Source organism: Myxine glutinosa, chromosome 9, assembly GCF_964187855.1.
Source record: "Myxine glutinosa chromosome 9, kmMyxGlut1.1, whole genome shotgun sequence".
NCBI classification, from domain to species: domain Eukaryota; kingdom Metazoa; phylum Chordata; class Myxini; order Myxiniformes; family Myxinidae; genus Myxine; species Myxine glutinosa.
Genome location: NC_136269.1, coordinates 26419718 through 26434726, shown reverse-complemented (window position 1 = coordinate 26434726; position 15009 = coordinate 26419718). Strand labels below are relative to the sequence as shown.

Genomic DNA, 15009 nt, shown 5'->3' with positions numbered 1-15009 from the left:
GACACATTTAAGTCACAAAATGGCCGCCAGTCGGCTGTCTTGGATCTGTTCTCAAGAAAAAATGACATGCATATGTAAGCGATTCATTATCTGTGTGTCAAATTTGAACATCATCTGCAAATGCATGTTCGGGAAATGGTTGAGGAAGTGTTCAACATCGGGTTTTTACCCTGCACTCGTGAAGCAAAAAGCAGGGTTAAGCGATTGTGTGCGTATGTCCTGCGTACGTACTGCGTGTCTGTATTTTAAAAATTCATTTTCTCGCCAACCATTGGTCCGATTGACACTAAATCTTCACCGTAGGATGGCCTCTGTCTGTAGAATTTTTTTGTTCATAATTAAGATGTTATGGCTCACGTGGTATGGATGCCATCTTGGAAAAACTTTGCACCTCTACATCTCTGAAACCACTGACATGAAAAAATGTATACATGGATCATTGTCAATTAATCCCCATTGGGAATAAGATATTGTTATGTTTGTAGGGAGAAGTGATACCATAGACCAGGTAGAGTGTATAGATTAGTGTGCTCCGACTGCCACGAAGAAGAAGAACCACCTCGATATACTATGAGTAGGGATCCGGTAGACCATGTGTCGTGTAAGTATACCTTCGTCCCCATTACGAGGAGTGGGGTATGTTAATTAGCTTAGGGATTATGGGTAAATGAATCCCCTGTATGTCGTTACCTCTGTACTTCATTCCTATGTCCCTTTTAGCATCACACTATAGACACATAACCAAGCCACACAATGAATATGAATGATCGTTTTAAGGCCATTTTCCCCGCCAGAGCAGGGGGTTAGCCTTGCGGGCGCCATGACAATCATGGTTCCCTGTTTGAGGCAATGTTTTTATGGCCAGATGCCCTTCCTGGCGCCAACCCTTAGTCGCCTGTTACAATGCGCAGGGATACGGTGTACCTATTCTAAACCGGGGTACACACTGGGATCATTCATCCCAGCAAGCTGGTACTCAATTTGCCGACCTCGGAAGGATGACAGGCTGAGTCAACCCCCCTGGTGTTAATTTAACGATCGACCGGGATTCGAACCCAGGTTTCTAGGATCCCAAGCCGGCACCCTAACCGCTAAGCCAACACCAGGCTAACCAAGCCACACAATCAACACCCTAATTAAATACACTAATAATAAAACCACCAGAAGCCAGGCATGAAGCCCTCCCGCTGACAACCCTGACTTTGGAAGCACACGGGACGAAAGATCTGTGAGGCCACGCCCCGAGAAGCCGTGATTGGGTGGGGTTTGATTGACAGAAAGGACGGGTAAGATGGAACTCGCTAATAGGGTCGGGACAGAGATGTGTTGAGTTGACGTCAGAGCCCGAGGAACAAAAGACTGTGTTCCCGACATTTTGTCCTCTTACGTGTGGGGAGTTCAGAACGCTCTGACTGATATTTGTCGCTCTTGCGCATTCTCGCCTGGACCTCGTACGAATGGTGGAACTTTGCCCTCTGGCTCAAGGAAGCTCATCGTGAATGGCCGTGTTCCGGGATCTTGCTGAGGTTGTGCGGAGGAAGAGCCGCGGCCTGGGAACTGTGGTTCTCTGTGCAGAGAATGGGTTGGCGAGCACGGAGTGGAAGAGCGGGCTGCACACCTGCCGTTCGCTTTGTGAGTAAGGCCTGTTTTGCGTGAACGAGGGCGTACTGAGGCCTGCTTCCCGCCAAGGCAAAGGAGCCGCGTCAGGATTGCGCAGTCGGGGAGGGCCTGGACAATCTTGACGAGATTTTGGACACCATCAGAGTTAAGTGCACACAGACGCATATTTATTTTCAGTTATCCTTCCCTTTTGTCTGTCTTTGGGTCTGTTTGTGGGGACGTCCCATTTAGGAATTCAGTTTATCACGCATTTTCTTTGTTACCGACATTTTATCAAATAAACCTGTTCATTTTTGTACATTTTAATTCCGTTTCGTGTGACTTTATTTATTATAGGTCCGAGGGCTGCCGGTGGGATCCGAAAAGGTAAGCTCCGGTCTCTACCCCCCTCGCCCCCATCCCTCTTGCTCCCTCACGTGTATTCTCCGCTATATTTTTTAACTGAACACCTCGGAGTAACAGCTTGTTCGGCTATCCGTTCCTTGGAAAGATTTTAACTACCAGGAAAATGACAACATGTTAATGATGATGTCATCTGTGCCTTCATTATGACGTCATAATTCGACAAATACAACGCTTGATCCGATCCGTTTTGGAGTAAGTCCAACGGGGCTAATAAAAGGACAATCAACCAGTAACTTAATTGAACAGTGGAACTCTATGGAACACACACACAATGACAATCATGGCTCAATAATAAAGTATACACAACATACAACAACATGCATTTTAAAGGCCATTTTCCCTGCTAGAGCGGGGGTTAGCCTTGCGGTCCCCATGACAATCTTCTCCATTTTGCCCTATTTTCTGCATCTCTTCTTGTTAACCCCCTTGCCCGCATTTCTTCTTCCACCATCTTTAGCCAAGTCTTTCTCGGTCTTCCCCGTCTTCTACTTCCTTCTACATTCATTTCCATCACTCTTCTCAACCAGTCACTTTCATCCTTCCTCAACACATGACCAAACCATCTCAACCTGTTCCTCTTCACAGCATCAATCACAGTCTCTATTCCCATCATCTTTCACAATTCATCATTTGTCTTCCTCTCTCTCAACGATACTCCGCACATCCGTCGAACCATTCGCATTTCCACCCTTTCCAACCTTCGTTGCTGCTCTACGTTCATTACCCATGTCTCGCTCCCATAAATCATAACGCTTCTCACACATGCAGCATACACCTTTCCCTTCAGCTTCAACGACACTCCCCTCATCATCAGCATGCCACTCAATTCCCGAAACTTCTTCCATGCACATCTCACTCGAGCAACCGTTGCCGAGTCTGATCCACCTTCTCCATTCAGCATGTCTCCGAGGTAGCAAAATGTTTTCAGACCTTCCAGCTTCACGCCGTCTCCAAGATCCAACTCAACATTTCCTCCATCTGCAGCTACCTCTGTGCACACCTTACATTTGAATGTAGCTGCCACACTGGTTAATGACCCTCTCAGACCACTACATTTTTGATGAACCCACTCAGCGCACATTGTACACTGAATGGAGTTCACTCCGACACCCTTCCTACACACAGCACAGGGCCACTTCCCAGTTCTTTCCACCTCACCACATGCTTTACCACTTGCCATCACCTTCGTCTTTCCGATATTCACCTTCAGACCTTTTGTCTCCATACATTCCTTCCACGTGTTCATCTTTTCCTTCAGTCCATCCATACTTTCCGCAATCAACACCAGATCATCTGCATACAACAACTCCCACGGTAAACCCTCCTTTACGTTCTGAGCCAGCACCTCCATCACAGCTACAAATAGTAGTGGACTTAGTACCGACCCCTGATGCACTCCCACCTTCACCTCAAACTCACCACTGTTCCCGTCCTTCGTCCTTACAGCTGTGTGCGCTCTTTTGTACATTGCCATCACTACTCTGATCAACCATTCCTCCACTCCTAACTTCCTCAATGCCCATGTCAATACTTTGCGTGGAACCCTATCGAATGCTTTCTCCAGATCAACAAACCCAAGAAACAACTTCTTCCTCTTCTCCATGTACTTCTCCTGCAACTGCCTCACAATGAAAAGCACGTCTGTCGTTCCTCTTCCTGGCATAAATCCAAACTGCATTTCGTCGATCTTCACTTTCTTCCTTATCCTCCTCTCCAACACCCTTTCCAATACCTTCATTCCATGCTCCAATAACTTTATCGCTCGGTACGAGCCAAACTCCAGAGGGTCACCTTTCCCCTTGTATAGAGGGATGAGGGTACTCAGTTCCCAACCACTGGAATGCGGCCTTCTTTCACCACCAGATTACAGATCTCTGTCATTCTCTTCACACCCCAACTTCCCGCTGCCTTCAACATATCTCCCACAACTCCCGTCGGCCCTCCCGCTTTTCTACTCTTCATTGCTTTTATCGCTTCCTCAACTTCCTTCTCAGTTATCTTCTCTGCCGGTCCTAAAACAGGGTTACTCTCTATGTTGCCATCCCATTCATTCTCTGTATTCAACAGCATTTCCATATATCTTTTCCGTCGATCAATCAATAATAATAAAGAGTCGATCTTTGGGAGTCGGCCCAAAGTATACAATACCTTAAAAAGTATTTAACAGGTGTATCTCTCAATAAAATCAATGCAAAATCCCTGAGGAAAGGTTCTCAATTTTTTGGTGTTGGTGACCCCATCAAACATTGTGTACATTGAAACTTTGGATTAGATTTTTAAAACATTAAATGCAAAATTTACAACATTATGTCATTGTTGCACAACGCTGCATGTGTGACATAATTGTTAAGTGCTTTTAAATGCACAATATAAATTTTACAGAAGATCATCTCTAACTTGGACAAAATGTAAGCCTACATTAATCAAGGCAAAAAGTAAACTTAAAGTTAGATTAAACTATTTTGATTGAACAATGCCAGTGGCAGGCTTTGTGGACTCGTTGAGCATGTAGCAGGCCTTGCAATACACCCCATGCCAAGGCGGTGAGGGCAAACACATTCAAAATGGGCGCTGCTTTTGTGGTCATCGGTCAAAGGTCAAAGGTCAAAGTCTGCAATAGGTCTATAACTTGAGAATGGCTGAAGTGATCTAATTCAAACTTGGTACAGGTATGTATAATGATTTAAAGATTAACTGAATCGATTTTGGGGGTCCCGCGGTCAAAGGCCAAAGCTCAGAGGTCATGTCAGGTAAAAATGTGAGAACTTGTGAAGAGCTGAATGGAAAACTTGGTACAGGTATGTATAATGATGGACACATGAACTGATTAAATTTTGGGGTCAGTAGGTCAAAGGTCAGAGGTCATGTCAGGTAAAAATGTTCTAACTTTGGCACAGCTGAATGGATTTAAATCAAACTTGATACAAGTATTATAATGATGTAATAATGTGGGCGGAGGCATATCAGTCGACGTCGTGATGTCGAAGTGTGCCGTTCAAGTAGTAACATGATTTACAACCTCTCTCGGGATGTTTTGCCTTTCATAATTAAAGTGTAAAGATGGGTTGAGCTCAGTCTGTGGCATGGTGCTGGAGATCTGAACTGCAGCAAGATTTTAAAGGGAGGTTTCTCTTAGGAGCCACCTGGGGGTCCTGTCAAGTGGTGGAGATCTTTGCTGTTCGTTAATCCTTTCTTGTTTTCACCCTCCACATAATCATATAGTCAAGGGAGCCATAATAACACATTATTGTCGGTCAGTGATCGTATTCTCGTCAGTGAGCGGTCTCTGCATTTGGACGTAATGTTCTGGATTGTGATTGCGGCTTGTTTGTTTTGCTTTTGCAGTGACCAATGCAAGAACCCATCAAGAAGATGCATCATCAAGAAGCAGTTACAAGACCCCATCTGCACGTGACACTTCTTTGTATAATGTTGACACATGCTGGTGAAATTTGGGCTTATCGTTCTCTCCGAGCTACGCTTTAGCTGAAACCAGTAGAGACAAAGTCAATAACCTTTAGTAATGGTCTCAAAGCAATAATATGAGATTAAAACCTGAAAAACTTCAAAATGGATATTTCATTGACGCAAAATCCTCAAAATGGTCAAAAGGTCAAGTACGAAAAAATGCAAATACGGGAACATTAAAAAAAAATTATGAAACTTTGTATATGTAATCACTAATCAGCATTTGGAGATACATTAAATATGTAACAATTTTCTGGGATTTGACCCACAGTTCATTCCCAAGGGTTTGGGCACTACTTGGGGATGTCGTGGGTGCACACAGATTGAATGTCCACACACACCAGGAACAAGTATTGAAGATTTATTATCTGCAGAAGATTCACTTGAATATAACAAGAATTACAACAAAGTTAACAGTGAAGGAGCTGGGGCTCCCACGTCGATCGGAAGAATGGACGCGACAAAAAGCTGGAATTCATCCGAGTTGCTTTAATCAAACCAAACACTCAGGCACTCTGAAAAGCCCGTTTATCGGGCAGCAATATATATACATATTATCCCGGAGCGTTTGCCCAGGAAAGGCGAGAGGGGGCGTGGCCCAGCGTCCTGGCTGCGGCCTGGCAAGTTGAGGGCGAGCCTGCCCGGGCGTCCTGGACGAGCCCGGCATGGTGATCGCTCCGCGTCCTTGATAGGTGCAAGGCGATTGTGAAAACCCAGCGGTAGCCGCTACACACGTCCCCCCAGAATCGACTTGCACCGGCAGGGTCAATTTGAGGGGGGTCCTGATGACCCGGCCGAAGCGACCCCTGGCGGGTCATGGGAGGGGGTCCGGTGTGGTGGTGGGCGGTCGAGTGGGGGGCACCGTGGACGGGGGGCGGCCTCGCCGCGGCGGAAGGGCCACCCGTGGTGGGTGGTCGACGTCCACGTGAGTCGTGTATATATGTTGCTTCTGGGACACTCTCATTTTCCCATTGACTTACATGTTAATTTTTCCCCTCCCTCATTGCCCCTAAACACCTCTATTTCTCTCACCCTGTTCTTTACGAACCTTCTAACCTTTTGACATGTTATCCTTATTCATTAGACCACTTAAACAATGGTCCTTCTGTGTGAACCTGTGATCCTTCTGACCTTATGGACCTTTTAACCTTTTACTCTTAATATCATCTGGTGAATCATCTTTGACCCACTCAAACAACGACCCTACAAATATTTGTTTATGCGTGGGAAATAATTTAATTCTCCTACAACTCTCCTCACCGTCTAATACATTAACAAAAAATATGTTTGAGTTTGGTTCTTTATTAAGATATTTTAACTGAGCTAAGATAAAATGGTAAACCTCCCTCAATGTTCTTGTTTGAGCGCCTCCAGTGCCACATACCATTTTTAAATTAAAGTATATATTTTCCTGGCAACCATCAAAGTTTTCGGTCCACTCAAAAATATTTCCATCTTTTTTACCCAACTCACCGGTATTTAAATTAATTCTCTTATTTGTTTTGTGAACTTTTTTACCAGTTGCCTTTTCAATTATACCTATTTGATATTTTTCACATTCGTTATGTTTACCATTTATATACCAAGGTTGATTACACCTCCACTCTTTAGTCTGGTTGGTACTTGGTTCTATCATTTATATAATAGTAAAAAAGGCGGCGGTAGCCCGTTAAAATCCCTAACCCCCCTTTTTAACTTATCACTTATATACTTATATAACCATAAGGGAGACTATCAATTCCATTTTCTAAAATAAACCTCTTATCATCAAAAGCCCCCAATGCTTTCTTATTCATCTCTTCTGAATATAATTTATGTTTATAACTTCTTATTCCATTAATCTTTCTAAACTCTTCTTTCTTTGTTGTTAAACAGTTATAATAATCCTTAAAGTTTATTGTTTCTTTAATGACATTTTTCTTTATGCCTTTTAACTTCTTATCAGTTTTTTCAACGTTATTCACAATGTATTTATAAGCATAAGCCTTAGACCTCAATCCCACAAATTCACTCATGACATTTCCTCCTAATTCATCCTTAAACTTTCCAATCACCTTTTTATTTTTAGAAGAGAACAACTCACTCTCTGGACTGTAATTACTAGTGTCATAGATATTAATGTCCTTTTTCATGTCTGAATAAACATCATCAGTATTAATTTGCAAAATAAAACTATCTGTATCCATATAAAGTAGATGAACATCATTTTGATATTTCTTCCTCAAGTTATTATAAAAGTAATCATACATTAATGACTTTGATAAATCAAGAATTGATGTTCCAATATAAATAGGTTTGTTCATTTCAATACTCTCTTTAATCAAATGGATCGCACAAAAGTTCTCAGTAAAGACCTCAGCTCGAGTAAAACTCGGTCTATTAATTAATTTTGATGCTTGTTCCCAAGATGTTGATAGTCTGATATTTTGACTTTTCCTCACATTCTCCATAGTCTTACCAAAGACCGCATTATTCATCAATTTATAAAAGTCTTTCTCAAAATCTGTTTTTTACTCTGTTCTTCTTTGTGTATTAAAATCAATGTACCCCTTTAACCAATGACTTTGATTGAACTTTAGAACCCTATGGATCTTCTCTACTCTTAGACCTTTTGATAAATATTGTCGCAAATTTCTTTGGTGTAGAACATAATTTTTCTTGTTATATAATGTAGCAAGTAATTTTTCTGTTGATTCACCTATATTAAATGATTGTTGATAATCACTTAACCACTCCTTCTTTGGACTTTCCTTTTCACAAGCAAATGGGAGATCTTTGTGTAGGTTATGAAGTTCCTCTGGATATTTCAAATCGACCTCAAAATAATAACCAACCTTTGAATCATTCAATTCTTTTTGTGTAGAGATACATACATCTTGTAAAACCTTTTTGTAATCTTTTTCCTTTACCCATCTAAGTTTTCCATAAGGAAGAGCCTGAGACATTGCCCAGCCATACAGGTTGTTTGCATCATAATACATCAAGTAGGAGCTCTCTACCGATGGATTATAATTTGGAATGTACTTGTTATTTGCTTTAGCATATCTCTTTGAACAGACTTGTGAAATTCCTCCTCTCTTTGCCTTTTCAATCATCAAAAGCATATCAACATCGGTTATCAAATCCAAAGCTTGTTTTGTCATTTTTAACATCGCGCTCCAAGCCAATCCAGGAGCAGTGTAATAGTGAGCAGGATCCAATCCATATCCAGAATGACAGATTGTTCTGAAAGCCTCAAACACATCAGCCAACAAAAGCACATCAGTTTTGAGGTACAAATCGTGATACTCACCAAGATTCTTAATGTTATATTTTTTCCAAACATTTTGTGCGTGTACATAATCTTTATCAGATATATGACTATTATTTAATTTGTTATAGAAATTTTCTTTTAAAGGAAGTTGTGTTTCATTGAATCTCTCAAATGAGTCCATATAGTCATAGGGGTAAATTCCCTTTTGTGTTAGAAAATCTTTATCTAAAAAATACTCTGAAAGACATGGAAACTCTTTTAGATTTTGAACCAAGTTAGCCAATGGACTTGCCATGAATTTAAATGTATCAAGAAATCTGATATGAGTAATAGGAGATGTGTGAATTGTTTTTGTGAATGAAATGTATTTCTGATCCGTGTTTGGAATTGCTGAGATACTTCCAGAAGTCTTTGAGAGTTCCTTGATAAATAGATGTGTATCATAATGAGCGTTGTTATGAAGAAAGACAGGAATGAAAGAGGGGAGTTGATAATTAATATTACAACTTTGATGAGCCGGACCTCTATATTTACCAGTGAGATGACAATGGTCTCTAACCTTTAGACCTTTACCAATTTTCTCCTCACAAATATGACAGACATTGTTTTTTATAAATTCCCTTTTTTCTTTACTTGTTAAGGACATTGGTTTATTGGTTTCTCTCATTATCTTGGTTAATCGAACACAGTCTTTTTCTAGTCGTTTCACAAACTCCTCTGGGGTATTTGAGCCTCTATACATCTCTAACTTGTTATATTTATCACCAACGGATGATTTGATATAATAACAAAAACCACAAGGAGTATGTTTTTGATATTTATTTGTGTATGATTCTTTTGGATCTGGAGAAGCAGTATCAATTTTTTCTAAAATACTTTCAAAATCAGCATATATAACAAATGGATGTTTTATTGTTTTCTTTTCATCTTTGAATGTGATCTTTGAGTCTTTTTTAGGCATGTTGATTACCGTTGATTTATGTTCATCACAATAATTTGAATGTTTATCTAATCTTTCTTGTGTATGGAAGAAGTTAAGACAACGCATACAAATATATATTTTATTTGTTCTTTTACATACTTGTGGTTTTATTAATTTTGTAATATCTTTGATGTATGTATAATGTGAATTTTCGTCTGAATTAAAATATAGAAGATTAATATGAGTTTCTTTACAATTGTCAGAAAGCTTTAAAACCTGAATGTTGTTTGTTTTGGTTAGACCATAAACATTAACTGATAAATTATTCAACTTTTCAAATTTAGGAATATCATTTAAAGTCATCGGAAACTTTAGATCTTTCGTATTTAATGTATTCTCATATTTTTTATAATGAGATACTCTTTCATCATGAAAATGTGGAGGATGTAAGTGTGCTAGAATAGACCAGAGAAAACATTTATTGTCTTTATTTTTGATATTGATAACTGCTTTTCTATTTTTGATAACACTGGGTAAATCAATGTAAGAAGAAGCTTTTAGAGGATCTGATTTAAGAATATGAATGTCTATGTAAATAATTTTTCCTATATTGAATCCACTTCCTACGATTGAATTATCCACATCTTGCTCTTGTTTAATAAGTTCATCATAGACTCCTGATGTTTTAAAATCTTGATATGAAGATATAAAGTGTGGCTCAGTTCTCATGTATGGTGTATCTATAACTCCTTCGTCCTTTGTCATTTCTAATTTTACTCCCATATAAAATTTAAGTGGTTTCATTTCTTTTAGTGTTTTTTCAATCAACGTTTGAACAGCAGGTTTAACTATTTCTACAGCATCAACTATAGACTCTGGTTCAGGAGGTTTGAAGTTAAAGACTCTTATTTTAATATGTCCTTTGAATGCACCATCAGAGTTTTTAATAGTAAACAATTTTGACAAGTGTTTGTTAGTTTTAAGATGGGCTTTAAACCCCTTCTTGAGGATGGTTGTTTTACAGACCTTACAATGTTTTGTTTTAGGTGGAAGAGGGGAAAGTTTGTTAAGAATGTTGTATGTATGTTTTGCGGTGAGACTATGTTGTTTATAATATTTTACTTCCTTCTCGCAAGTATCACAATAAACCATATTTATAGCGTGAGAAAACGTGGTGTTTTATATATATCACTGTGCTTAAAATAAAACACTTTTGAGCTTTACAGCTCCGTTTTATATATATCGCTGTGCTTAAAATAAAACACTTTTGAGCTTTACAGCTCCGTTTTATATATATCGCTGTGCTTAAACTAAAACACTTTTTCACTCAGAATCATCTAAGTCATAACTATCACATGAATACTCAGAATCATACTCAGAGTCATCAATAAAGCTACTCTCATAACTATCATTTGAGCACAAACTATTAGTATCATAACTATCATCTGTGTTCAATGAAATACTATCATCACCATCGTCCGAGTTCAATGAAATACTATCATCACTATCGTCTGAGTTCAATGAAATAGTAAAATCTTCACTGCTGTAATGACTCATATTTAATTAGCAGAAAAAACCTTTCCATCTATAGCAATATACTTTCTTTCATTAACGGATTCAATCTCTACATTTTTAATATCAAAAGTTATCTTTAAATAATCTCTAACTATCATAGAACGAAATGACATTTCACCAGAAATATTAACGTCATTCATTTTACTTAGATCTACACCCTTTGGATTATTAAAGTAAATACAAATTTCTCCACGAGTATTGTTGATGGTCTTATCATTCTTTTTCAAAGTATCGTGGTCAATCACTTTTTCAAGCTTTGAATAAATTGCCAGGAGTAGAGGAGAAACTTTTGTTAGATTTACTTTAATGGATGTCTTTCCAGGTATAGTTAGAGCTCTTCCTTTAAATGAAATAGAGGGGCTCATGTTATTTTCCATAACTGGTTTTACCCAAAAATTTCCATATTTATCTTTGTTCAATTTAACATCTTTGACATATTTTTCTATATCTTTCACCGAAGTAGAGATTGATTGAAATTTGTCTTTTGTGCTTTGAAACATTGTATTTATTAATGAATAAACTTGCGTTTAGTTTAAGTAAAAATTTACCATATAAATATGATAAGTTCTGAAGGATATTTAGAATTTCCAGACTCTCCATATGATAAATTAGAGAATTGTCCGGCTTGTGATAGAATAGGGCTTAATAATGAGGGTTCATATAAACAATGTATTTTCTGTGATTTAATTTTAATTAATGATAATAAAAAATATAAAAATATATATAACTCTTTTAAATTAGAACCAAAAATGAATTACTTTACAAGATTAATAAGAGAGATGAATGTTAAGTATTGTGATGATAATACACCATTTCTTTCAAGGGAAGAGACTATTTGTATTGAGGAAATGTATAAGGGTTTAATGATATTTATTATTCAAAATAATTTTAATGGAAATGTTAATACAAGATACTATATAAATAAAATAATGAATTATTTTGAAATTAAACCCGAACTCAGGATAAAATATAGAGTTTCTAAAATAGCTCAAAAAAAGTTCGATGACTTGTTTTCCAAATATATAAATGAATGATTTTTTACCCGTTTGGGAAAATAAGATAAAATTTAATAACCATAAAAACATTCCAAATTCATTGAGATGTCTAATAGTTGGTTCAAGCGGATGTGGAAAAACCTGTTTACTTTTAAAGATGCTCCTTGGTCCTAATTTTTTAGATTATGATAATTTAATAATTTTTACAAAGTCTAGTTTTCAACCCGAGTATCAACTACTCTCACAGGGTTTTAATGCAGGTCTTAAAAAGGAAGACATTATCGGTTTATTTAAACTTCAAAACAAACTAAATGATTATAATATTGAAGATATAATACAATTATTTTGTGATACACAGAAATCAAAATCGAAACCAAAACCCATAACTTGTATTCTCAGTGATAATACGGATGATATACCTTCACCTCAAGATTTAGATAAATCAAAAAAGAACCTCGTCATCTTTGATGATTGTGTTAATGAGAGAAACCAAACAGTAATGGATAGCTACTATACAAGAGGGAGACATTCTTCTTGTAATTGTATATATCTTAGTCAATCATATTTTCAACTCCCTCGACGCTCAATAAGAAACAATGCCAATACTTTTATTTTATTTAAGTTAAATTCAATAGATGTAAATAATTTTTGGAGAGATAATTGCTCTACGTTATGTAGTAAAAAAGAATTTGAAAATTATATGAAACACACGATTGAAAAATATAAATATATTGTTGTGAAACAAGATGAGATATTAAAGGATGTATTTTTATTTTAAACATAATTACATATATAAATGATAACTATTATTATTAATCTTGTGGGTAAATCTGCTTCAGGAAAGAACTTTCATAAATCTAAACTCTTGAATAGTAAAAATGAAAAGATTGTAAGTTTTTTTTTAAAACACCCTATGATTCGTTTTGTGAGTACTACAACCAGAGCAAAGCGACCAGGAGAAGTAGAAGGGAAAGATTATTACTACATTTCAATGGAGGAACATATGCGATTGAGGAACGAAGGTCAAATATTTGAGGAGGTCTCTCTTGGTTCTACAAAATATTCACATTGTAAGAGTGAGTTAAATAAAGTAAAATCTAATGGTCTTGGGATTTTAGAAACTAATCCTGAAGGAATGAGACAAATTATTAAACAATTGTGTGGTGATGGAGTTAAGATTTTATCATTCGGTTTTGATATCGATGAGGAGACTCAACGCAAACGCATGAAAAGCAGAGATACAAGTATTAGTGAAGAAGAAATAACAACTCGTATTAATACCAATAAAGAATTTGATGAAATATTTAAAGAAAAGGATTTATTTCAACACATTTACTATAATGACAAAGAAAAGGAAAATTTTCCCATTGACCTTTACAATTCATTAAATGATATTTTTCAATAAATAAATACAGAAAATGAATACCGAAGAAAGAGTAAGAAAGTTTAAAGAACATCAAGAGTTGGTTTCAAAAGTTGTAAAACAACAGGAAGAGATAAAGAAGAAACGGAGACAGAAACTAACTGGTGAAGAAGCCTTTGAAAGAAAACAAGAGAAATTTTTTAAACCGCTTTTAAAAACTCAACACCTTACAGTTCCCACGGTAGAATTTACTCCGAAAAAACTTCAAATGCTCAAAGATTTTAGTCAGATAACAAAACAAGAACTTGGAAAATTAGAATATAATGATGAAGAATTATTTCAGAAACTTGGAGGTAAATCAACCCAATTATGTAGTGGAAGCTCTTCAAAACAATGAATATTTGGCAGATTCAAAAACCAGAGCAGGTCTCATTCCAACAGAAGAACCAGCAGTGTTCCATCTTGTGAAAGAAAAGGTATTGATATTTAATGATGAATTGATGTTCTTGAGTTCTACTCAACCAAATGTTAAATTAACTCCAAGATTAATGTTTCTTCTAACAAACCCCAGATTCAGCGGTTCAAAATATTTTGAGGAACCACTTGATATGGAAAGAGAGGAAGATAGGGTATATATTGAGTTGCTAAATGCACTTGATTATGGAGTTTCTGTTGCTGGTAAAAGTAAGAAGAATGAGAAGGAGAAACATATTATTGATGCTTTAAGTAAGCTTGGTTCGGGTGTTAGTTTTCTTCCAAATGACCCATCACAATTAGTTAATAGGCTATTATTGTTGTTAGGTAGTAAGGAGGCTGGAAACAACAATTGTTTTAATGAATCCTCAGCCATTTTAGATCAGTTGATGAATATGAAAATAATTAATAAATGTCAATACAAAGATATTTTATTAGATATTAAATAAGATGAGAAGCACAATTCTTAGTTTTAATTTCACAACGAGCGATTACACAGCTTCATTCCCTTACCCACTACAACTTGACCCCCTTACCTCATATGAGGCATCTTTATTGTCGATGGAAACTTATAATACCTTGTTTAATATCACAGAGAAAAACAACAAGTTTAGTTATAATCCAGGAAGTGGATATAAAACTATAACCGTTTCACCTGGAGCTTACGAGATTTCTCAAATATCTTCAGAAGTCTCTCACCTTATGAAAGAAAAAGGTGATGAACCAAAAAATATTGTAATAGATATTCAAAAACACACTTCAAAATCAACTATTAAACTTAAAAATAATTATAAAGTTGATTTCACGATTGAAAATTCGTTTAGAGAGCTATTGGGTTTCTCTTCAAAAAAGATTGAAAATAACGGGATGTTTTACAGTGATAATGTTATACAAATATCCTCCGGTATAAATTCAGTATTAATTCATTGTGATT

General features: G+C 36.9%; 1 protein-coding gene across 1 annotated transcript in view; it reads right to left on the bottom strand.

Annotated features, from left to right (window-relative positions):
• LOC137435793 (ryanodine receptor 2-like) overlaps positions 1 to 15009 on the bottom strand; it is a 633328-nt gene that overhangs the window by 514263 nt on the left and 104056 nt on the right. The window lies entirely within an intron of this gene.